The sequence below is a fragment of the Phalangium opilio genome, unplaced genomic scaffold (assembly GCF_054372755.1).
Source record: "Phalangium opilio isolate 3A_F unplaced genomic scaffold, DU_Popi_V2 ptg000024l_1, whole genome shotgun sequence".
Lineage (NCBI taxonomy): Eukaryota > Metazoa > Arthropoda > Arachnida > Opiliones > Phalangiidae > Phalangium > Phalangium opilio.
In genome coordinates, this window is record NW_028324155.1 from 6941088 (window position 1) to 6968189 (window position 27102).

The 27102-nt window shown below is 37.7% G+C and overlaps 1 long non-coding RNA gene across 6 annotated transcripts in view; it reads right to left on the reverse strand.

Moving 5' to 3' along the window:
* Window positions 1–27102, reverse strand: part of LOC149692531 (uncharacterized) — a 110960-nt gene that overhangs the window by 68512 nt on the left and 15346 nt on the right. For 5 of the 6 annotated variants that reach the window (XR_016382798.1, XR_016382800.1, XR_016382801.1 and 2 more), the window contains exons 2-3: window positions 5058–5123; window positions 3461–4985 (exon numbers count right to left, since the gene is read on the reverse strand). This is a non-coding gene — a long non-coding RNA (uncharacterized LOC149692531). The remainder of the gene's footprint in view (window positions 1–3460; window positions 4986–5057; window positions 5124–27102) is intronic. The other variant, XR_016382802.1, reaches the window with a different exon arrangement.

Genomic DNA, 27102 nt, shown 5'->3' on the forward strand with positions numbered 1-27102 from the left:
TATTCATGGTAGACAGTAAATACTTCATTTTAGCCAATACAAGTTGACTTTTGTTGTATCTTAAGCTCTTAGATTTAAGGGGGATTTAATGTTATGTTAAATTCTAGGTGGTATCGCCCATTTGGTATCTTTCTCCACCTCGTTTCTTTGTTAAAGAAAAAGAAGAAAAAAATGCCCCTACTAAGGCTTAAGAAACATTTGGCGAATGGCCTTTGGGCGTTGCGCATTTTTCGTAACAGAAAAGTCATCTTTTTTCTTCTTCTTTCTCCTTGAAATCTTAACCGCCCATAAAACTGCTTTACTAGAGAGGTCAGGGGCCATCGACTGGCGTTCGCACGCTCCCTCCTTTACGTTTTACATAATATAAGCTATGGGGCTGGACCCAACTTCAGGGTTTTTGGGGGTGAATTATCATAAAAAGGTCAAAAGATCGCAATGGCCGCCCTATGTTTACCTCCGAGTTTGGGGTGTTTAACGATAGATGGCGCTTTTATTGGGGGGTTTTTTTTTGTGTTTTATTAATTTTCTAGTTTATTTTTCGACAAACCTGGAAATAAATTGAGAAAATTTCCAGTCATATTTTGTGAAATTAGTTGGTTTAAGCGTTAAAGGCATTGTTGCGAAGTGATTGTTAGTAAGGTAGCTTTGCAATTGCAGGGTTGTTAGCTAAGCCTAAGAGTCCATACACACTTGCATACTCTTATCATTTTTCTTAAGCCTTTTGTAAGGTCGCTTTGCAATTGCAGGATTGTAAAGTGATTGTTACTGAGGTGGTATTAGCTAGACCTATGAATCCATACACACTTGCATACGTTATCATTTTTCTTAAGCCTATTATAATGGTCGCTTTGCAATTGCAGGGTTGTGAAGTGATATTAGCTAATAGCCTATGAATCCATACACACTTGCATACGTAATTATTTTTGTTAAGCCTTTTGTAAGGTCGCTTTGCAATTGCAGGGTTGTGAAGTGATATTAGCTAAGCCTATGAAACCTTAAACACACGGACTAAGTTCTCACGCTTCTTAAGCTTTAACAGAATAGACCACTTTGCAATATATTAACGCTTAAATGCTAATTATTTGAAACTCTAGGTAAATTAAAACTCGTGAAAGATCACGATTCCACAGAAAATTATAGGAAAATACACAAATACTAAACCTCGTACTAAACCCACCACTATAAAGGTGTTAATTCTGGTAAACACTGAAAATATATATTTTCTCGCCCCCTTAAAATCGCGACAGCAGGGCGTGAGTCATGCGTATACACTTTGTTTTAAATCGTAAATCTTCCATCTTATTAATTATTAATTTTTGGGGATGCCCGGGTTTAGCTCCTTTTTTATCTCTCTCTTTCTGTCCTTTTAAAGCTTTGCCTTTCGTCTTGTATTTAATTTCACTTCGCCCCTTTTTTGATCAATAATTAATAAACACTTGATTAATTCGATATCGGGGAAAATAATCTCACGCTGTTTAATTGGACGATTAATATTCGTTTTCGCGGAATTCCGTCAGCGTGCTTTCTGATTAGGCTTTAACGCCCCAAAATATCACTCTCTCTCCTCTGAGTCCTCTCTTCGCAGCCAGCATTCGAATTTCAAAGCGTGAATATTTCCCAAGGACCGATAAAATTCGCGCCATTTACGATTTTGCAGCGTGCCACGCCGAGATTAAAGTTATATAGGTATTTTAACACCCTTATTCCAAGATTCAATTTAATGGAATGTATACCTTATTTTAAATCATTATTTAATAGCAATGGCGCGGTAACGTTGTTTGTAATATGAGTTGTTACACTTTTGTACCGAAACGAATGTTTTCAATGGTTTAATTTGGTATTCCAAGTATATTAAGCCTTGCCACACTTGAAATTGTATAGTTTTTTTCCCAGGGTTCATACAAACCTGGAAAACATTGAAAACCTGGAAAAATCAGGAAAATAAATAGTTGACAAAAACCTCAGGGAAAAATCAGGGAAATAAATAGTTGACAAAAACCTCAGGGAAAACTCAGGGAAATTTATAATTTTTAGTAAAATTAAGGGAAATCAGGGAAATTTGCGTCAAACAGGGGCCAAGTAATTAAGCAAAATGTTCGTGAACATTCCCTCCATAGGATTAACATTACACTAAACTTTGGAGGCTCATAACTTAGTTATATTAGAGATACGGGGATGTTCTTTGATTATGTTATAGTCCTATTTGCCCCCCCCCCCCTCCTTCGTTAATATTTGCTCCATAGGATACTCCATATACGGGGAAAAAACCTGGAAAATTCAGGGAAGTATATGGGGAAAAACCTGGAAATCTCAGGGAAATTTGTTTTCCAAAAGTTGTATGAACCCTGTTACCTATAACCACAGCTGACAGAATACCCCTTTACTTTAGAGATGGGTACACCATTTGTTATTTTATATCAAAACTCATTTTATTTACAACTTAATTCGAATTATGATAATTTTAAATCTCCCCAAACCGTTTTCTTTTCGCAAGCTATAGCTACTAGGGTTGATATTCTGTTTACAGAACTTGTCCCACCTCCTCATCTCTCTCCTCTCTTCCCACCATTCCTCTGGCAATTCTAACTTTGAATAATAACTTTGAAACAAAAATACAAGCTCGTCGGATTTAAATTTTAAAAATAACGACCCTCGCGAGGAATGGCTGGCTTGCTTTGGTGAGGGGGAAAAGGTTTTAAAAGGTTTATTTTCTTCTAAAGATAACATTGGGATTAAACGAGGTGTTCTAACTGGCTTATTGAAAGCGATAGTGATTGACGAACAGCAGTTTGTGTGACACGCAAATCAAGAACTTAAGATTCTCTCTTCTCTCGTAAACAAGCTCAAAATAGTATCTTCTTCTTTAACCCATGATGCGTTGCGTTATTATGGGCTTAACGATTTTGCGCGCTCTCTCTCTCTACTCCATGCGATGAACTAAAAGTCTAAACCTTAGCTTCGGAAGGGACTCTATTTATTCTGTAATATTGCTGAAATTGCATTGGGGGGGGGGGGTTATTTATTGCAGAAATGTTTGTAAATATTCCTAGCCAGCCTTGTTTTGCAAAATAATGAAGTGCAAAGTGAATGGAGTTGTTAGTATCTAGTTTTGCCTTAACTAATTTTTTCCCCTTCAAAATTACAGGGTTTTTGAAGTGTTTTGTTGTAAAAGGCAAAAGTATATAAGGAATTTTAAATTTAATTCGTGTTATTTTTATTTTTTATACTATTTTTTAATTTTAAACGCCTATAGAAACATTAACTGCGTTAACACTTGGCAGCAAGTATTGCACAATTTTATCCGGCCTTCGTGTCTACGAACAAAGCGGCGTGACAAAACCCAGCCCCAATATAAGTCAAAATCGCGCTTATAAATTAAAGCAAAACACACTTCACGTCACCTAAAGCCGTTTCAAAAACACTTGACACATTTTATTAGAATATAAACTTTACTACGTACCTTTTGTGTTCGTGTTGGAATCCGATTTTTCCCGGATTTGATCTTCGGGCGGACGCCATTTTGATTTTTTTTTCTATCTCTCCCGCTACTATAGCATTGACCTCTAAAAAGCGCGGCAGGGCCTGTTCCGTAACAGGCAGAGCGGAGCGCGCGACACTTTTTTTTTGTCGCGAGACGTTTAATATCATTGGAGGATATAAGCGCGCCTTTCTCGATATCTACCGCATGCAGCCGCTATAGCACATGTCACACGATTCCTAAGCCTTTGCTATAGCTATATATTCCTGTACATATTTTGCGTTAGGATATAGCTCTTCTTAACTATACGCGGGGGCCTCGTTTAAATGAATATACAACAGTTTTGGAGAGGAGCTTCGTCTAATGCTTTGGTTATAAGCGGGCCTCTTCTCTGTGTTTTCTCGCGTGATATAAACAATATTTTTTTTTCTGGGAGTTAAAATGATGACTTAATACGATACATTGTTTAGCAAGGCTGTAAGTGTAAATTGCGCGTTTGGGTTTAAATTTTAATAATAATATGGGTTAATTTTATGTTATATTGGTTTTAAATACTGTAATAATTATTTTGAATTAATTTTTAACTAAATTTTTACATTATTACGGTTCCAGGAGATCTATTGAACTAAATTATATAAATTTATACAATAATATAATGATTTACAGCCTCGCAAATTATACATTTAAACTTAAATCACGTTAAAAATATACATACATATCCGATGGTAACGCTCAACTGGTACAGAAACTCTACTCGCGTATGGTTCAAACGAAATTTCCCGAAAGAGAAAAAAAAAGGTTCGTGATTATCACGTTACATTTTGTCGCTGATAGGTTCTCGTTAGGGGTCGTAACTCAGGCGGGTTCTATAATAAAGACATTTATTTGGGAAAAAAAATCTTGTCAGCTAGGACCCAAAGTAAAAAAAAACCAGCTTCAAGATGTCGGCCCAAAACAGGGCACCGTGGGGGAATGGGTAACGTTTTTTGGGGGTAAATTCTACGAAAATGCATGGACAGGACGCCATCTTGGAAGCTGGGTCCCCGTGATCTCCCTTGTGTCCCGAGGGTTAGGTCATAAAGGGTCTTGGAAAAATATTTTCGTCGCCATTTGAGGGTTAGGATACTTTTAAGGCAAGGTGTTATGAGGGTATAGAATATTTTTTTATCAATTTTAACAAGTGTCCAGTTCCTTGGACCATCGTTTTTTTTTTCTTGAGGAAAGGGTAATGGTTTTATGGCCACTAAGGTTCATGGGGGAGGGTTCTCCTTGTATTCCACTATTCCTTCCATGGTATCGTTGTGTAAGAACTTTGAAGGGATGGATGATCTTCCCTAAGGGCAATATTTGTTGGAAAGAATTTTTGGTTGCCTCTATCTTCTACTTCTTCTTCGTCTTTAAGAGATTTTTGGGTTGAAATCCTGTTTCACGGTTTAGGCTTAGGATGTTGTTTTCCTTTTTTCGAAAGTTCCTTTAGAAGCGTATGCGTGTGTGTGTAAGGGTTTTTCTGTAATTTAAAACGGTTTAAAGTTAATTTAATTCAAATTATTTAGAATTATATTGTTAATAGTTATTTTACCTTCATTTTCTTCTCCTGATCGTAAGTAATTTTTTGTTTCTCAGTTCAAAAGTTTTTGCCAAATACCTGAAATAAGGAAAACAAAACGTTTAGGGTTTTTATTTAAATTTCAACTATTCGATTCAAGGAATATCTATAAAAAACTAGTCCTGAAAATTTATGGGAAATTCATTATCAAATACGGTTTATTAATTATTGGCATTTTCTGGGCGTTAATTGTGTTATACCACCTTACAACAAATACCGCGACATAATTCTCTTTAAATCTTAATTCATTCTAGATTAGTAAATTAAATAACCACTTTCAGGGCGCCATAATTCGCGCCTACATTAAGCTTTTTATATAGTTGGCCATATAAATTTAGTTTCCAAATCAAAACAGGTGTTATGTTTTTCGACGGTTAAGAATTATGGCTATTTCTATACGTTATGGTGTGTAGTTACAGTTTTTACGCGCGTTTCGTGCTAGCACGCGACGAATTAAAACGTACCAATTCGATTAAAATTAAGGCGCGCGATTAGGGTTCGCCTGCGATAGAGTAATACGCGCAGGCGCATTTTCATTTTAATCCGATATTACGGAAGCTCAGTGTTAAATGTACACGCCCGTGAGTTGAATCGAAAACGGTTGTTAGATTTACATCGAATCTTTATTCCCTTGTAAGGTAATAATAATTGCGCTATAAACATAACGTATTTCACGATGTTATCAGCTGCAGCGTCACGCGTGTCTGTGTATATTCGCTAACGCTATAACAAGTAGTTAGTTGTATAGTTGGCTTTTCAACGTATATAGTTTTGCCCAATTTATGTGCTGGTGGGTACTATAGACTTCTAGTTTCAGCTCGTAATTAAATTTTCCCATTAATATTACACGATTAATAGGTAAAATTGAAGTGATTTCACTTAATCTTTATAATTTTAGGTAAATTTGTTTTGTTTAGTGTACGAATTTCGCGTGTGTACACTAAACTCTGTTCCCAACTTCGATCGAATCATATGTGAAAATGTTTTATTTTTACCCGGGACTGGGTTGCCCATAGCGTGGCATAGGTAGCTGTTCTATAGCATCCCTAGCGAATAGCAACGTCCTAATTTATAGCGTTTTCGATGCATATTCATGACGATGAAAAATCGGGCTGCCTTAATCCACCCTCCTATGCTTTTCTCTCTCTCTCTGCTGTTCATTTCGCGCTCAAAAATATGAATATGTAAGGGGTCCTCCTATACATGCACGCGATGGGTAGTCTCTTTCCTGAATAGAGCTATATTTCAAATCTCCCCAATGAAAATACTGACACGCCGGGAATGAGCGGATCCCCGAGAGCTGGAGAAAAATATCTTTTTTTTTTTCGAAACTTGTTTTGTATACGAAAATTTTAGCAATTTTTTTATATGACTCTCTCTTCCATTTTAGATTTAACTTTGTTAATTATTTTATTTAGTATGTTTTAACTCGGGAAAACTATGGCCAGAACCTTTGGGGCGCCTATCTTTAAGACAGGTAGATGGGCGCCAATTAAGAGTTGGGTTATTTTGAACCTAACCTAAGCCTTTGTATATTTATTTCCTATTTTTTGTATAAATAAATAATTTAGGATGTTCAGAGTTAGAAAATGATTTATCTGGGGCTTTAAGGGACGCTCATCTTTATCATGAGGCTAAAGATGGGCTGACCACCTCGAATTCCGGTAATTTTGAATGCAATCCGTATGTATTTTCTATGAAAAGTTGCCCCAACCACTATAGAATCCTTAATTATCTTCTACGGACAATACATCTTTAAATTTACAAATAGGAAACATTTTTTTCTGCGCATGTTTTGTACGTTTTTCCGTTTGCTTCCCTCCCTGGCTAGACTTATTTGACTAATCACCCTAAAGGTTAAAAAGCTATTTAGTAAAAAATATTGTATTGGTACTATAGGTCCTTGATGTATGCCTATTTTATAAAATACGATGATAGTTTTTTTTTGGGGCCGAGAATGAGAGAAAATCAGTGATTTAAAAGGCACGGCGAAGATTTGTCGCGACCTCTACCAAAGTTTATAACTTTTATTTTAAAGTGAGAAAGCTTTAGAAAGAAAAAAGAAACGTTTTGAGCAAAATTTTCTTTTGAAGCTAGTTTTCTAGCGACGCGAATTCCAAATGGATGGTGGTGCAATATTTTACCACTCGACCTCTTTACGCCGCGGCCGCTTTTGTCTTATATACTGGCCCCGATATATATTTTTCCTTACACCATTTCTTATACAACATGTTCCTGTTCTTAAACCCCTCCATCCCCCCCCCCCCTGCGAACTAAATCTAAAATTCGGGTATTACAGAAAATTGGACCCATATTTAAATATATTTTAACTAGCTAGCATTTTATTTTTTATACTGTTTATGCAAATTTCAATATTTTGTTTTTTGTAGGCGCACCGCGGTCTTATAGTATCCTTAATTGCATCTTATAGGAATTAAACTAAACTAAAGAAACAACCATATTAAGATTAAGAGTGCACTAATCTCTGAATTGTTTTTGTTTATTTGAGATTTACACGCTTTTTTTCTACAGAAGGGAGAATGTTTACAAATTGTTTTATTGTATTTACAAAGCTTCATTTGTAATTTTAGTAGAGAAACACGTAATATAAATCGTCACGTGGCCTTTTTTCCCTCCAGGGGATATTTTTGATAAGAATATGTGAGCTTTTATCGATACCCTGGCAATATCGTCGTGTTAAATTTCAATATTGATAACGACATTGGAATTTATTCCACGATTTCGTCGGGGAATGCGCTTTAGTACGCCCTTTTTTCCCGCGCTCCAAATGTACGCGCCATCAACAATATGGGATCTTCGTATCGTATGAGAAACGTGTTTTGAATAGAACTTGGTACTTTTCTTTCTACTCTTTCTTATCTTAGGGAAAGAGAGACAGAGAGAGAGAAAGTAAAGAAGCTTTAGGAAACGCGGTGCCATGCATGAGGTTTCTCTCTTATTTTACTTCTTCTATTGGCTAGACTTTAGCCCCGCTAGGCCTTGGTTTCTCTTGCTGTAGTAAGCTAAGCCTTGGTAGGTTTTCTATCGATCCAGGGGAGTTTTCGCCAATTCCACCAACTTGGCCGGGAGAGGACTACGATAGCTGGGTCCTCCGTTTCCACCGAGCTTCTTCAGCCCTAGGCGTATAAAATGCAGCTGCGCTCCGAAATTGAGCAGAAAACGGGGAGTATCGTCGTAGCCTGGTCGTTTCAGGCGTGAAAGGGGGTTGGTTCACCGGCCAATCAGGGTTCGAGCGCTAATATCTGCCGTAACAGCCGCCTTCGAGAGCCGCCGACAACTTTTTTTCTAATCCCCGGCCGCCTCGGACATACGTGGGAAGGGAATGCTTCATTTTCTTTTGTGCGCGTGTATGTGTGTCCTTTTCTCTCTCTCACTCACTCACTCTCGGTTTAAATGAAATCGACCCGATAGTTTTCCGAGGGGCACCCAACTATGTAACGTCTTGTGGTATAGAACTCATTTTGATTGTTTCATTTAGCTTCAGTAGAGGAAGAAGTTCATTGGTGTTTATGTTGCTTTGGTAAATATGTAATTTTTTTCCAACGGAATCCATTTTAACTTGGGGGTTTGTACAGGTCAGGGAATTTATAGGCCAAAATAGACCAGGGAAAGTGAATGTGATTTGATTTCATTGTGGAAAATTTCTCCTATGGGTTTACCAAAATTCCAGCGTTTAACATTACAGCGTTGCACAGCTTACGATGTGTTTTAAAGCATAAACAATGTTCATGAAAATGTACCGTCAACATTGACGTGTTTGTCCCATAATGTGTGGAAACATTGCGGGAAATAGTTATTGGAAACTTGGAAGGTCCCTCCCTGGGCACGCTATTTGAACATGAACATTTTGTGGCAACTTGTATCGTACCCCTTGGTTTCTCCTCTCTACTACACCCGCTATGTCCATCTCCTTGTTTTGATGAGGTTATTTTTTTTTTTTTTTGTTCCTGCTGCTGGGAACTCAGGGTCCGAATTTCTATATTAACGGGTGAAGCACTTCGTCGGTGTGTACTGGTGGTAGGCGAGGGAAAGGTCCTTGATTAAATTATTTCGTGGAACGGGATACTTTAATCCAGCCCGTTCTTTTGGTGGTCATTAAAAGAAACAAAAGGGGCCGGCCAGCCTTTCTATATATAATACGTTCTCTCTTTCTCTCAGCACCAACGTTCACGACGACAACGAATTGTAATTACGCTTTTATATTATAACCGGTCACGATATTATCTAGGCTACAACTTACGTATCGCCTATTTTACACGTATTTTTCCTGTTCGCGGAAACGTTTTTTATTATTTTTTTTTTTAGAATTTCGTGTTTCATGCGTGATGGGAAATAATTTGGGTTTTTTTATATTTTTTTGTGTTTTTTTTTTTTCATATGACCATTGTTCTATAAAGCGAAAAATCTCTAAATATGTATTTAAAATAGACCGGTGTAACCTAGTTTTTTTCTCTATCTGGTCAGGGTTGAAACACAACGGGCAAAATATTACATAGATGCCAGAAAAAAATGGGGAAATTGTTTTAATAAACCCAAATGTTTTTATTTAGATAGGCATTTCTGAAAATTAAGAATACATTTTAATTTTAGTCTAAAAAGGATGGGATTTATTCGTAGTATCTTAGCCTTTTTTACTGCAGTTGTACAGATTGACACTATATTCGGTATATTTGATCCGTTAAGTCTAATTTTAATGTATCGCCAAGGCTTATGAAGGTTCTTGTTTTCATCCCCTAATTCTATCTATACCAAGAAACCATAAACCGAAAAATTATTATTATAAAACTAGGCATAGTGATTAAATGGCGTTGAAATTTTGCTGTTATTCATGGTACCTACACCTTAAAAAGTAATATCCCCTATAATTAGGAACCGTGAATTATTTTCAGAAACCAATTATTCAGAGTTATATGTCAAGGCTTTATTATAATCTATAATTTTTTAAGTTTAAAAATCACAGACACACCTAACTATAAAAACCAGAAAAATTGGCATATTTCCCAATGAATATATTATAAACCACTAAAATATAATTATGTATTAATGTCAGGTCGATATAGTATTAGAGATATGTTGACGAATAGGTTTAGCGCGGTTTAACGAAATTCACGTGGATATTTTCGCTCAAAGATTAGATACGCTTGATATTTTATATTTTTCTGAAAATGTAGAAATATTTCGTTACGGTCATGCGGAAAAGACCAATTTCTTATTTTTCTACCATTATTATAACTTGGGGACGAGCAGAGCAGCTGTTAGTGTCATCCGTTTTGCTATTTAGACTCTCTCCCGTCTTGACTTTAAACGTTCAAAAGGCGACGCGCGTGTTGTTGTCCTTCATTGGTAAAAATTAATCTTTCTTATAGAGAGGAAAATATTAGGCTATTCTTTGAGGGTATTTTTTAGACCTATTGCATGGGGGTCCCTATGTCACTCTCGGCCCTCGGGTTTGAGAGGACAGAGACTATTTTTCCCGCAATTTCCCAGGCGCCATTATTGATTACCCCAAAGCACCAGACGCTGCGTGCATCAGCTAGGGATGGGTTCACGAGAAAAATTGCTTTTTTGGATGCGGGGACATGGATGATGGGGATAGAGAGTCTAGGAGATTTTTTTTCTTTCCTTCTCTCTTCTTCATTCTGCCCATCGAATCCATTGGGAAGCTGCGTGGAAACCTTTTCCGGGAGGGCAGACGTAAGTGAGCAACAATGGCGGGAAGGCGGGCACCGACTACTGGCAACTCCATTCCCTATTGGCCTTTTTGGGGACCCCCATTACGTTTGAAGAGGGGAATGTTTCTATTTATCGATCCATTTATATAAGTTTTCTCATTTGTTTTTCATTATTTCGAATAATTTTGTGGGTTTCATTAGCGCTGCTCCAAGTTTGGTAGTTGAATAGTTTAATTAATAGCTATTAGTTACGCAATTATCCTCATGAAAATAGTAATTAGGTGCTCCAGTTTATACAAATAGTTATAAAATTTCCCATTAAATTTATAAATGTTTGTATAAATAACTTCATAAAATTTTAACAAAGCCTTGAAGTATATGTCCCTCTTTACTAAGGCTTAATGATGGATACCTAGAGGCTGGGCTGTTTGGGCACTTTAGTCGCCCAAGTAACCTGACCACCTTAAACTCTATTATGGGTCAAAAAACTATATTTTTCTTTAAAGAATATAAACAGATTTTCATCTCTTCTAATATTTCATAGTAGTATCATATTTCCTTTCACCTCAGTATCGTTTTAAAATTGAACGTAACGATCCGATATATCTTATAGAGTGTGTTTCCGATACGACGCCCGGGTTAATTTATCTATGAAATAAAAAAAAACAGTTTAACTTATAGTTGTTAGATAGGAGAGCTTTGAATTTATATAAATGATCGCGTCGTATCATCAATTTAACAGGCAATTTCTGCCTGTCTCCTTTGACTAGTTTCCAATAAGTCGATTGGCCACCGATAAAACGCGTCAAAACGTCATTAAGACGGACAAGCACGCGCCTTTTTTCCTCTTCTAATGGATTATTATCCTCGTAAGAAATGCACTCTCTCGCTCTCCTCTCTCTCTCTTTCTCTGTAGCTATAACAAATTCCTTCTCAACTTTATATAATCATAATGTATTTATATTAGTTTTCTGTACTTTCACTATATATCCACCCCTAGATATTTGGGTCAATCTTTATCAGTTTTATAGCGATTTCGGTGTCATTTTGATATCCGTAATTGGATTTTGAAGAGAGCGAGCTTTTAAAGCAGCCTTCGCAACTCGAATTTAATTAGATTTTGAAATGATCAAAAAAAATTTATTTATTTTTGTTATCCGACCACCCACCTACCTCTTTAAATTTCAATGTGCTATGTTTTAATTCCCACGCTATTCCTAATTACCTATCCCTTGATTTTACGCTTTTATCAGATTTAGGCGATAGTTGCTGATCTAAAAGGTTTCAAGTTTGAAACACGTGACCTTGCCAACCAATGGGAATGGAGCCAAGTTAATAATTATGTTTTGAAAGATAAATTTAACGCGTTACTAGCAGACAGATCGATTTTAAGTTCAAAACTATTTTTGTCACCTAAAACTTCAAACAAGCTATATACTTTAAACAAATACACACCTAAAACCAATAGATAAGACGCCCATGCGTTTTAGAGAGGTCGTGTTTCTTAGACAACCTTTGCAAAGTCTACATTTCCTCTATTTTTCTCCATAACATAACATAACTAGGGGTGTTAAGGTTTCACTAAAACCCTAAAAGTATACGTCCAATATTTGCCTTTTATACAATATTTTTACGGTTACGAGGACTCTTACACTACCGCCCTCTGTCTGGCAATTCGTGAAGAAAAAAAAAAGAGCTTAAGAAAACTTTCGTTTCGTCTCCCATAGAAACGTGATGTTACGAACGTTACGCGGTGATACCAACATATCCGTATAGTTTATTCCTTCTCCATCTTGAGGGGGAGGTTGGTTGGTTGGGTATACTGCTTTTATATCTATATAGCGTTTATATTGCGTATCCTTCCGCGGTGGTATAGTTTCATTTTATATACGAGGGGTTTGGTGTTGTAATGGCGTATGAAGGGGATTTAGCAAATAGAATTTTATTTCAGTTATTGCGGGATTAAGGGAAATTCTACTCCCGTCTCCTGTGGGTTTGCGCGCGCCTGTTCCTCCATGGTGTCCATTTTTTGACCCTGGAGGGGAACGACACTAGTATTCGTTCTCTGTATTAATCTGTTTAAAATTCTCCCCAGTTTCGCTAGTGTCCTACCCCTCGGTATCTCTTCCCCCTCCGACAAGCCATAGCCATTGCGACGAGCTAGAGTACCCAATAACAATCCCTTGGCTGGAAATGGTATGGACTCCGGTCCTCGTCTATTTTTATGTCCAGGGGTTTTCCGTTTCATTACAAGTTTTAAAACATTGATTCTCTTTCGCTCTCTCTTTCTCTTATATTTGAGGATTAAAATGAATTGTATATAACTGTAGGTCTAGTTTAATGTTCTTCAACGAGGTGGTACTATTCCGAAATGGAATGAATTTAAGTATGTAAATTGTTACTTTAGCAGATGGCGCCCAATTCTTAAACGCTCCTTTTTGTTGCCCGTTCGATAAAGTTATATCGACATGATTATATTGAGTGGCTTTATCTTAAGATTTTAATTTGATATTTATGGGTATTTGAATTTTGCCCAAAAGGGTTGGTTTAATTATTTATATTAAAGGTATAAATTTTAGTGTAGTAATTAATGCCAATGTGTTTTAAGTTAGTCTGGGATTTTAGGAATGATTTGATTTTAAGATGTTGAAGGGTTTTGAGTTCGATTCGATAATTTATTGGGATTTAATGTTTTTAATTTTGTATTTAAATTTATCTGGGAATATTTAATCTGGAACTGAGGTATAAATTATAAACCAAAAATAGAGACTACAAAACTATACTTAAATTCAATAATTCGAATTAAATTTTATTCGCCTTAAAGTTAGTTGAATCATACACTGAAATATTTTATTAAATTACGTTCTAAGGAATATTTCTTTAAAAATCAAATGTTAAAATACGAGGCTCTTTTCGAATCAATTCAATTCAATGGCCGAGCTGTTATTTGTTATACTATAGCACCACCAGTCAGTGTTTACTAATAGAATATGACGAATTTCCGAACCTATTTCTTTCGTTTTACTATCGGCGTAGAAAATTTTAAATTGACGCTCCAAATTTTATTACCAAACAAAAAATTGAAAACATTGTGGTGCTAAAACAGCGATCTAAATTTCTACGCTTGTTTGAGTTTAAAAAGTTCGCTGTATTGCCCTTAGGTGTCTCTGTACTCGTTTCCAACGTTCTATATAACACGTTGTATAAAACGTATTGCCAACCCCAATGTGTACAGGGGGGAGAACGGTCGTAAAACTAGGAGAGAAAAAAACTGGAGTTACCATCCATCCACCCTTAGGCCTTCCTTCTCTGTGTTATATCTCTTCTACAAACACGAATATATTCGTTTCTTCTTTGAATATTGGTTTATTAATAGCTTTTAAAAGGTGTACACGTATCGTTTATGGTTTCGTGTATTTATATGTATATATTCATGGGGAAAATGATGATATGTTCTTGGTATCATGGTATGACGCTGTTCAGAAGGGGTATTGAGGTTATATTGCCGCGTGGAGAAACATGGCGCGTAGCTTCTTAGACAAAGGGAACCAAAAACTTCTGGGGTATTATAAAACTATTCCAGAGACCCCACCTGATACACTAGCCATAAAAACCGAGAGAAAGAAAAACAGAAATTTATGGGCCTTGTAATTGAATTCTTTGGCTGCTCCGAAAAATATCTAAAAATAGTGTGTTTTTTCAGGCGATCGCACAGTTTCCAACATGATATTGAAGCCCCCCATTTTATTCCCTTATAGGTTGTTAACCCTTCCTTATGAAGAACAATACCATGAGGTTTGACTTGATTTTAATTTCAGTAACCCTTTATTTAAAGACAAACCGATTGGATATCGTTATTACATTGATACGATAGATATCCCCTATCAAACTCTCTCTACTGGGGTTAAATTTAAGGGGGTGTGGGAGGAGTAGAGTCGAAGCAGCTCCCTCACTCTCCCGACTTTGAAAATGAGATAAGACGTTTATTTACGAGCAAAGACCCCGTCGCAGCGTCGATTGAATCTCGTGTCCAATTCACTTAAAGAAACCAAAACTATATCTTCTTTTTCTCCCATTCCGTCTTGTCTATACCCTCTCTCTCTCTCGCTCGTCATCATCCCTAGACTCGGGAATATTTTATTAGATTAAAAACATTAGGAGAGTTTTTTTTAATGAGCTATTCCAATCTCCTCGTAAATTTCATTTTCTCCTCCTCCTCCTTTTCTCCTCTTTCCTTCCCAAAGGAAAGAAAGATTAATGAACGGAATAAATTAGAATTGTGTGTTTATATTTGTCTTCGACTATCGTGTTACACGTCGTGTACCGTGCTTTTACTGCATGCATGGAGTCTCTAGTTTTGGTCGTTCGATGTCTCATTATTTTGTATTTTGATAAATATTATTATTTTTTTATTATGCATTCCTGGTGATCTTCCGGGCCAAAAATTAAATAGCGCGTGTATTATTATATTACTCATAATTAGTTATCGTTCTAAATTGGAAAATATGGAATTTTAATTATTTGGAGATTGATCATTGTAGGCTGCAAGGAATAACCAGAAGATTTACCTAATTTAATTGAATTTTGAGGGCTTAATTTTAGGTGAAGCACAAATTTAGCCCACTATATTATTTTTAACAACTTGAATTTAGTTGCCAATGCGCACGCACCCGTTTAAGGACTGTATTATAAAAAGCAGACGATCCCATGTGATTCGATATCTTTAAAAATCATTCTCCCATGAATACGGGCGAATAAGCATCCTTGTATCTCTTGAATTGGTGGAGGGGTAAGGCACCAAAGCACCACCCATTTTTAAGAAAGATTCCTCTCTCTCACACACACCCCAGTTTCTATATCTCTGACTACTTCGTTTCTTTCTTTCGTCGTCTTGCCTTGACTCTCTATAGGATAGGTTATCACGGTAAGATGGGGATGGCTATGGTCTCGAGTAGGATAGGACTGGGGTCTATTTTGAACTGCCCCGGCATCTGGTACATAAATCACCTCCTTCTTCCAAGTCCCTGTGTCCCGAAAAAAAATACGCGTCATGGATACTACTACTCCCAAGTAACATTTAGGTTTAAGTTGCCTTTCCTTGAAAACTATGGGATGGCGACCCTTATACTTTACTACAACTATACTACCACTTCTTGATTTGTGGTTTTGTGACCCGGGTCATATAGGAAAAAACTTCAAAATTGTGTCCAATTTGTAACTGTAAATCATTTGGTGCAGAGGAAAAATAGCTGCTACTTTTTGGTAGAAAGGTTTTCTAAGAAATATATTATATATTGGGTAATGTTAAGTATTATTTTTTTTTCTTTTGGGAAACTTCGGAGTTTTATGCGCCTAGCCTTTTAATGCTGGTTAATATTTAACTAGTCTATATACTATTCTAAAACTATGGTAATGGTTCTATATGGAGATAACGCTACTATAATATACTCCATGGGGAATTATTATTATTATTATTTTAAAAATTTAAAACGCTTTTAAGGAACAGGAATCCAATGTATATTTTATTTTTTAAGAGCTTTTCCCCTATAGGGTTACTTTTAAACCTACGACCTTATGGGGATGGGTAGAAAATAACCTTTCTATTTTACTGTACCAACTATCGAATAGAATAGTACCTTTTATTTTTACACGGGATAAGAAAGTTTTGTTTAAAAAAATTCTCAGAAAGCTTCTAAGACTTTTTCCGCTACCCTAAAGTAGATACCAGTATTACTAAGGTGATGTCTCGAGTGAATGCTTTCTCAGATCTTTTTTTTTTTTTCACTTTGAACATACTCTTTCGGCTTCTTCTTCTTCCTTCCCTTGCAGTAATTATGGACGGGAAGGGTCTAAAATTACGACCCAGAGACATTCTTTCAGCGTAATTATTTTTGACTGGAGCCGAACGCGCCGCCACCGTTCGTGTTGTTTTTTCCTACCTTAAGTTTATACCGTACGTTCTATTGAATTCAATGTGAAGGTTTAACGTACAGTTTTTAGCTTTGGATAAGGCTACACTCTTAGATTGAAATATAAAATTTTAAAAGCTACTCTTTGAAGTCTTCTATCTTGAAGGGAGAATCTTCTTGCAAAGTTTTTTTTTTTCTAACTTTTTCTTAAGGCCAGCGCGAGCTGCTGATAAATAGCACGCGGAGTATATTTTTTGTTCTTGGTGGAATGTGGAATAGGGATGTAAGGCTGGGGTGCACGCGGATTTTTTATATGTAGCGTAGCTTTCGCGATATTCACTATTTTAAAGCGAATAATCTTTGTACCTTCATACTAAGTGAACTTAACGCGTGAACTTATTATGTTATCTCAGTTATTGTATCAATTTAACTTCGTAGCGATGGGTAGATAGCTTAACTCCGTTGTTTCCTTATGTAAGCCTTTTCCTAAGCCTTGGATAGAGAGAGATAAGAGGGGGGGGGGAGGTGAAGCCTTAGCCTAGAATATTGAAATTAGCAGGATTTATAGCCAACGTCTCGGGTGCTGTAATTACAAAAACCCCCACTATGGCGCTGCTGCTGCTGCTGCCGCCATCCCTTTTAACTTTGCCGAACCCCGCGGACTATACATACACGCGCTTATACAGATGGTGCGGATGGTGTATTTCTCCTCCGTTCAGGTTTAATCCGTGAATATAATGGAAGTTACACTCCATGTTAGAAATATCGGCCTTTCAATGCCTTCTACCGTTTTCAATCTTTCCAAGTTGAACTTAATAGATTCCGTGGCCTTTTCCTAACCCTAACCCCGTAGGCATTCTCTTCCGTTTGACCCCCTCTTTTCCTCCCCAGTAAGGATTTTGGTTCGTTCCGGACTTGAACCGACCAATAGAAAAGCTCCAAGCTGGTTCGATACATTAAAGGGAGCAACCGCTGCGTATATATATATACCCAAGGATGGATCGCTTTCCCCCCCCCTCGCTTCCAATTTTACCCCCTTCTCCCCCTTAGTTTCCAGGGGAATGGGGGGGGGACTATGAGAAATATAGGGGGTATTTTGAATCACCCTGACGAACTCTCTCTACCTCCCTCTCCCTTTTTCCAAATTCTTGAAGGCTTTTGTGTTCAGGAAAAGCTATAACTTTCCGATATTGCTGACCACAGCAAGCCGACCGTGTTATACCCCCCCCCCCCTATGCCCCTCACTCCGACTAGAACTCGCTTTCAAATATGCTGACGCTCTCGACTTAGATGGGATTAATCTAAAGCCAAGGGGGAACTTGAGCCATGGAAGAAGAGAGTGAAAAAAAACGTAATTTATTACGTATAAAACATTTGTTTTATATCCCTTCCAAAATTTTTTTTCCACTTCCCCAGTATGGGACGTTTCATTATTACGTTCAAAATTAAAAATGAAAGTTTCGATATAAATTACGCTACGTCTCGATAGAGTTTTTTAATATAAATTCTCAAAATTCGCGTGAATTTTTTGAGTTTCACGTGGTTTCTCTTTATCATGCGCGTGAAATCAATCGAAATAGCGCTCGTGAGCCTTTTCATATTTTTTTCCGACAAGGAGGGCTGATACCATTTACACCAGGAAGCCACGCTACTGTCTCAAAGTAGCCTGGCTTCCTGGTGTAAATGGTATGAATCCTCCATAGTCGGAAAACTATTGTATACCTTTGAAAATGTGTCACTTTTTGCTGTAAATCTTCATTGGCTCATTCTATATCCATGATTTAAGCGAGAAACGGGTTATTTCGGCTGTTGGTTTATTCATTGTTTAAAGGGGCTAGGTCCTCTCTATGTAATGGTACTTCATCATAACTGTATGTATATATTTGCGCTGATGGTGGTGGTGGTATATGTACACGCGGAAGAAGCCAAGTTTGCCGCGCGCTCCGCTCCGTTAATGTATGCAAGATCATGACTGTTTTCGGGGCCAGAACACACAAAGATTCAAATATATGGCACGCTCGAAATCATGTTTTCGCATAAAATACAAACTCATCCATCCCCTCCCCCAATCTCGATGCGCGAGCGGCACCCCCGCCAAGTGTCAAAGTTCGTTAAAACTTAAAATATACGAAAGGTAAAAATTTCCCTCCCATATCGACAAGGACACATCCGCAAAAGAAGTATAAGTGTTTTTGAAGGAAATTCGTCCGACCTTTTAGACTTTGACCCTACTCTGTAGATTTTGTAGTTTACTCATTGGCAACACCTTAAATTTAGTTTTTAAAATAAAATTATAGGAGAGTTAATAATAGTAAGAAAAGTAAATCCAAGCGTTTAACGAAATAAATTTGAGATATTTTTAAATTGCCCCTGTAAAAGTGTTCCACCCGCTGCACACCGGTGCCCAAGGTGAAGTTAACGTATAGGGGCAAAACGTTTCGTTTTACTATGGACTTTTCAGGAAATTTGTGGATGTCTACGAATTTTATTTAAATTATAATTGAATCAAAGATATAAATTAATAATTCATCTATATGAAAAATTAAGTCATTTTTGGCATTGGTTATTTGCATTTAGGAAGGTCCCATGGAATTATGTGGCAAACCTTTGTTTTAAACGTGGTCATATGTTATACTATAACTTCCTTTTATTCTTGCAAGCGACTAAACACGTGATATAAAATTTTTGTAGCGTCTATAACATAAATAATATTACCTAAGGAACGGAAAAGGGGAGAGTAAAACGTTACGCGCCATCTTTCTAAATCGTAAAAATTGTAAAAGATTTCTGGGAAACAAAGCATCCAACGGGCCGATAAACTCTTATCAAAGAATGGGCCCTTTTGGAAAGAGGAATCAGGGGGAGGGGGGGAACGAAAAGGACTGTAAAATCCTTAAAATAAAGATTATCCATAAAATCAGGGATAGAATGTGTCTGCGTGGTTGCCGCTCGAAAAGGGGACACCAGGGTTTTATTTAAAATTTAAAGTTTCCCCGGTCCTCTCTCTCGTCGTCTTTCCTACGATGATCGTATAAGGAAGGCTTAACTAAAGCCATTGTCTCAATACCGTCTCCTTAGATTTTACAATTTACGCGTTTCTATGGAGGAAACGTTCTCCAGCCCGTGCCCGCGTTCAGGGCGCTTTTCCCGCCAGCCAAAGTTTCTCCCGCCTTTTCCTTACTTAAATCGACAGCGTACTGCCCCGTAAAATAGTCATAAGGTCATCGTTACGACTTCCCGAGGCGTGTTGCGCTTACTCAATAGCCCTCCAGACGACCCTTCAGTCTCTTCTCTAACTTGGATATCTTGTTGTCCAACACTTTGCTAAGCCTTGGTTCCCCCCCTTCCACCCTCGCCTTCCTTTTCCCGCTTTTATCCATTCCCATATTCTAAAGTTACCGTTTCGTATTCCCGGATAAAATCTCGTGCATTTTGCGCGAGAGCAAAGTGCCCGTGACACACGGTTAAAAAAAAATCTTAATTCAGTTATTATATTATATAAATGTAACTGATTTTTATGTGGTTTTTAGGGAAGTGTCATATTCACTTTAAATATGGCTCCCCCTTCCCTTAAACAGATTTACCTTTTTAACGATATACAAACACCGGTTGGTTTTGGGGTAAGGACGAATAGCGACGCAGTTTTTATTTTTACGACTGGTCATATAGAACTCCCCCCTCTATTTGTGTGGATGGCCGTTCTACGGGACCATTTACCCCTATGGAACATTTAGTCCCCCTTTAAAACGCAATATCATTTTGCGGTATAGCTAGGAAGGCAGAAGGGGTGAAATTCATGGGACAACCTGTAGCTCGCGTGCAGACTTGAAAAGATGTCATCGTATAGGCCTAATCATCATCAACTTGATCGACACTTAAAAAGTGTTATATTTAATCGTAAATAATTCTTCCTCTAACTTATTTCAGTCCTGTCAATAATTATTGCTTGGGTTTATTTTAATTAAGTTAACGGATGAGGGGATTTTTTTAAAATTAATTTAACTAATATTTGAGAGAAACTATGGCAATATATCACCACTCCCCTTCTGTATCTAATATTAAGGTTCAGTCTTACTATGACGCGCGGGTCCCCAAATTCTCAACGGCGTTTGCATGCCTTTGGCCCCAATGGCTTTCCGCTAATTACAAAATGGCGGCGCGTTGAAGCGACTCCCGCTCGCGCTTTATACGCGCAATTTAGGAGCGCGGTAGATAATTTTAGGCCTATTTATAAGGTCTGGCCCGAGACGTCGCGCCAATATTTTGCCGGGATAGGTATAATATCATACAGGCGTCGCCTTATAATGGTTCCCCCTTATTTGAATTATAATCGGGGTTTAGAGCTCTTGCCTAATTTGGGATACCAAACGTACGGACGACACACGCTATAAGGTTGGTGGAGGTTTTGGGATTGTTTAAAATGGAGTTTCTTGAGCTAGCTCGGTGTTTCCACCATTTTCCCAAACAAACACTGTAGTGTTTCACTAAAATCTTCCATCAGTCAACTCTTGACACTTCAAAGATTGAACCAAATTTTAATTTATCTTGGGAAGCTTAGAACCACGTGGAAATGTATATTATAGACAAAAATGGCGGGAAAATTTTGGTCGCGGTGAAAACAAGTAAATAAATGGTAATGATATCTTTTATATCAGTACATAATAGCTACTGCGCAATTTCAAATCTTCCCTAGAATCGACCTTCATCTAGTCTCCTCTGTCTGTAGAACAACGGGTCACGCGCTGTAATGTTATTGGTCCATTTTCCTTTTCCCTATATCCCGCTGTATACATACATATATATATACACGTACGATTTGCAAACAATATAGTTAATGTACTTAGGTGTATTGATTTAAGATATACTTTTATGTTTTCCTTTTTATTCCCCGTTTCGCGTCTCCCCGTCCAAAAGATTTTCTTTCTTTTTCCTTTGAACTTTCCCGCCATGTCGTCAGTCTAGAGCTGCTAGATGCATGGGGGGACCCGAAAAAAAGCTTCCTCTTGTAGTCAAAGTCTCAAGGTTGGGTAATTGTTATCAGGAAAGAAAATAGAGAGAAGAAAATATATCCATTAGTTCTATTCCTTCCAAGAAAGTGGGTGTTTTTCCTAACGTTTTTTCTTTTGCCTTCGATAATATAAAGAAATTTACGAGATAAGAAGTAGTCGCCATTTCTTATTTTCTTCTCTTTTTTTCTGTGCCCGGTATCATGCAACCAATAATTATTTCTTTTCCTCTTCAGCTTCTTCTTCTTCGATATCATAGGATAATATTGCATGGGCCACACGCGAGTTATTTATTGAATAGGATAACCTTTATATTCTATATCCCGTTAGATAATTTTTTTCCGATACGTTTATGTTTTAAAAATTAGTTACGGATTTAATAATATAACCGCGTGTTTTGTTTTAATTTATTTATGATTTCAACCTTCTTTTTTTAATACAAACAATATACATATATAACTATTTATTTACGCTCGGTTTCAAAATTAAGTTTCTACGCTACATTTATTTAGAATATAGTTTAATGAGATACAGTTCCCCCCTTGAAACCGAATTAATGTTCCTTGGATAGATTTGAAGTGAATTTGTTTTGGAAGAGTCAAGCCAAGTCGGGGATGCGGGTGGTGTTACTGTATAGAGAATGACAAAGTAATCGGTTAGCTCGTCTTCAGCTCGTTTGGGCCGTCAACGACAGCATGGGCGCACACTCTGGGTCTCTCTTTTCTTCTAACCCGGTGATGGGTAATGCCGGCGCGCTTCCCTGGTGCCTTCGCTCTTCTCTCTCACCCTCTCTCCTTGGTATACGTACCATAACACTCGAGATAAACGCTCAAATATATTCTTATACAACCAACCCGAGCTCGTTCTTATTGTTAGCTCCCAGACTCCGTTCTCTTCTCTCTCTCCGTTTCGGAGCGTTGCTCCTAAATGACCCTTTTCGAGACCCATGCCATGCCAGGCCTGGCTCGCGACCACTCCACGGAATGGACAACGAAAAATTATCGCGGGCATTTCGAAAATCGTTTGGATGGCCCTTGCAACCGTTTTGTGCCCCCACATACGACCCCTATAGCTCAGTAGTCTCTCTCTCTTCTTACTCTGCTATGCTATAGTCGCTTATTTTATGTACCTAAAGGTTCCTTAATTGAAGTAAAGTTCGTTTATTTAACCACGGACAAGTAGAAAAGGTGATTGTTGGTGTAGAACTCTTTGACAGGAGCTTATTGGTCTTATCCTATCTGATGATGTTCAGTTGTTAGGGGGAACTTATCCCGTGTTTTTATCACTTTTCTGCTCGAATTCGTCGAATAATAACATTGTGCAAATATTTCCTAAGCAATTTACATCAACGTATGAACATCTTCATAAAATCTTAACGTAGGACGTTTGAATCCCCCTTCCCGAGTCCTTTCGCTCCTCTCCTTTTTGGAAATAACAACGCTAGACGACGCAAAATGAGAAATCTTTCGACTTTTGGTTGAAAATGAGGTTTTAACAAGCTGAAAACGACTTTGTCCCGGCCCGGTTATACTCCGACCGCGTACATCTTTCGCAATATAAAGTTAAACTCTCCTCACTCTTTTAATAAGGTAATGTCTCGGCTTGACCGACGTCTTATTCGACCAAACCATCTCTCTCCTCTCCCCGCGGGACGACTCTCTCTCTCTTTCTCTCTTGAGTTTTACGGGTTGAAATTCATGAGCCGAATAACTTTAATACTGGCGGAAAAGTTTCCTTCTCGATGGCCTCGTAAAATTTTCAAAAACCTCTTTACAGCGGTTTTAGGAACCGAATATATTTATATATACTTTTTGACTGACTTTTTCCGGGTTTTGTTGTATAAAAATTTGGGGATCTTTTTTGAATGTATCAACTTACTTATTATATGATGGGGAAGAAAAATCTTTTTTTCACGCGATTGCGCTAAATGCGATATCGTGCTTAGCGTCATTTACGTTTAAGAGTTTATACGGGTATGACATTTATTCTTTTTCTTTTTGTGCGTGGTGGTATGTATGATATGGTGGTCACTCGCGCGTTGACTAGTTGAAATTTGAGGGGATATATTTCATTTGTGGCGGCCGGCCGGCCGTCCGGTTGCGCTCTATGCGTTTTATTTCATTATTCTTGTCTCGTGCACGCGACAGTGTGGCTGAAGGTCAAGATATTATGATTTAATACAGTTTGTTTTATTTTTTATTAAAGGGTTAAGTACAGGGATGGTACAGTATTATACCTTAATGCGTGTGAAATATCTTTATTATAGGGTCTAAAGTTGTATTTCTAATCTCGTAACCTTTGACCCTACTTGATAAAACGCCAATTATTTAGTAATACTGAATAGAGGACCATTTCGAAGCCCTATTTTGGCCATTTTTCCATTTGGAAGATGGTTATTGGTGCATGGAGTTAAAGATAGGTTCGTCATGCCTTGAATTGCATGCTCCAGACATCTAAATATAAGTTAAGATTAATTACGCGACAAGATAGCTTATGGATTAACGAGGAAACATTTAATTTAATTTAATTTTATTTTTCTGGTTCCTTAGACGAAATTCATTTCCCATTCCTATATGTATAGTTATCATATATATAGCCGGGTCGTTTAATTTTAATTAAGCACGTATAAGGTTTCATTTTTTGCGTTTGTTAATTTATAAGAACGTCGCTAAACATGATCCGCGGTAATCTAGTATTTAAAGTTAAGCAGTGAGAGCGAAGAAAACCCATCTTTCAGACGTAGAGGGAGAAAGATATTTTTTTTTCGGTCCTTTTTGACCTTCGTGACCCTGCGTAACTCATCGCAGTCAGTCCCTTTTTCTAGCTTTAGGTTTTTTTCTTTTTCGGCCCCATCCTTCTGACACGAGGATAAATGGCTTCTTTCCCCATCGTACAAATCACGGCTCGAATATTTTGGCGTTCGGCTCGGCCCCTTGTACGCGTAGAGGACCCCAGTATGCCGGTCGGGTGACCCGCCTTTACCCCCTCACCCAGAGGGTCGCCCAACTTCTTTTCTGGACCATTATTGGGCGCTTATTTATCGTAGGAGATGCCAAAAGGTTCCCCAAAATTTGAATATGACTGAGGGGGGGAATAGAAAATGGGGGACGAAATAACAGTGACGTCATGTCATGGCTGTTTTTTAAAGGAGCGCCATCTAGAGTGTGAATCGTGAGAATTTATTAGAAGTCGATTAGTTGAAGTAGAATAGGTTAAATTGCGTTACAAATAGGTTTAACAATCAAACTTCGACGTATTAACTTCTGTCGAAACGCCCTTGAAACATTTTTCATACAAAGTTACTCTTGTTCCGTAATTACAAATGTTTAATCTTGTTTTATATCTTCTGGGAAGTCGGGGGAGTATTTTTTGTAGTCGTTAACTTTAATTAACATTTAACTATCTCTAAATGTACTAAATATATAAATGTCTAGGCGCGCGCGTGATATACGAGGCATCATGAGAAATATCTCAATTTCTGTAACTCTTAACGCGTTTAGTTATGATGAGTAGACCGTTCTTCTTCCTTCCACTTGCACCCTTTTGGGCCATTACTCGCGCGCCCACCGTCTTATCTTGTTGGCGCGCAAAATTCAGGAACTTGGGCTGCGTTTCCCCCCCCCCTTTCCGTACTTAGTAATAGTGGGAAAAATACTCCCGTCTAATCAAGTAACCTGCGCCAGAGAACCTTTCTATCTAGCCATAGAGTTAGTTGTAAGTGAATAAGTTTAATTTTGCCCTGAATATCTGATAGATACTGCTTTATTATTAATGGGCTTCGTTTTCTCTTTGTATTTTCTATTATTTGCGGAATTAAGGGATTGTGAACATAATTACAAGCGCAGACCTTGAATAATCGATATACGTTGAGAAACCCTTTAAAATAGTCCAAAATATGTGTGGAAATTACTGGCTATTGTTTCGAACGTTCAAACGTGTACATAATTTGAAGAGATAACCCTGAAAAGTCCATAATTGACACCATATTCATGAGACAACAAAATGAACTCTCGATTATTGTAGATGTTTCTAATGTTGGGAAAAACCCACACGCCTATTCTATCCAGGACGCTGTCTATAAGAAGGGGGTACGTAGTAGTTGTAGTAGTTTTGGGACTGGAGCGCTCTCGCGTACCGGATGCGTATGAGATAGTGCATGTGGATGGTCCCAAGCTTGCATTTTCACTAATGAGTTTTTGCCATTCCCGGGGACCTTCCTTCTCCGTCAGCAGCTGCGTTTCTTATTCGTCCATTAACGAATTAAAACGTTCCTCTACTTCCTTTATAGCCATACCAAGCGAGATATAACCATATACCCCCTATCTTTATACCGTAACATTACCCCTTTAACCGGGTAATAGGGATATTGCCACGGGAAGAAGAAGAAAAAAATTCTCAAACTTTTTTCCGATATAAACGCTTGTATAAGACTGTGGTGAAGGGTTACAGAGCTCATGGACCATTTCAGTGGTGTAGATGCCTTGCCTTTGTCTATGCCGCAATTTTACAGAAGTAATGAACGAGATTTTGCGCGTGAGAAGCTGTATTTCAGCACGAGCTCTTTATAATTCGAATGCGGTTAAAATAGGCCATTTCGATTGTAAATTGAATGAAATGGTCGCGCGCTTTTTACAGTGTTTTCATTTTAAATGTAGGTTGTTCGTACATAGGTATGCTCGAGATTTTCATTAAATTCGTACGTCAGAATAAAAAACACGTGCATTTTTGCGCGAGGTCCAGTCAAGATGAATACAGTAGTATTTCTTAGAGAAGTTCGCATTCCCAAAAGTTGATCTCAACCCGAATTTTCCAACATCTTTAAGGAATTTCTCTACTCTCTTTAGGAATGAAAGGGGTCTGGGTGTACTGTAGTTTCACTCGGAATTGGTCCTGAGTCTTTAAGAAATTGGTCTTTCGCGTGGACGATTTCAAAGCAATACCAGAAAAAGAGATAGAAATAGTAAGAAGAAGAAAAAAAAAATAGACTTTTAATGGGGTAACTTGTTATTGGTATATACTGCGCGTAACATTCCTGCACTCGTACATTGAGAGGTGTGTATATTTCATAGAAGTTCCTATCCCAAGCCCAGTGCATGCACTATCTCTTCCATTCGATGAAGAGAGCCTAGAGAAAGAGAGCGAAAAAAGTAAGGCGTAGGATAAATGGAGGGTTAGGAAAAGACATCCAGTATTTCTTTTTCCATGGACGCTAGAATGACGCCCTTGTATTCTAGCTGTGTGTATGTGGGTGGATGGTAAGTTTTCCTCCCTGGATGAGAAACTCTGGAAGGAAATGACCCGTGAATTCTATGGACGTGGCAGCGCTCAAATACTTGAAGAGAGAGAGAGAGAGAGAGAGAGAGGAAAAAAGAGGAAGTATAACGTCCCTTTTCTTTAAAGGACTAGTATA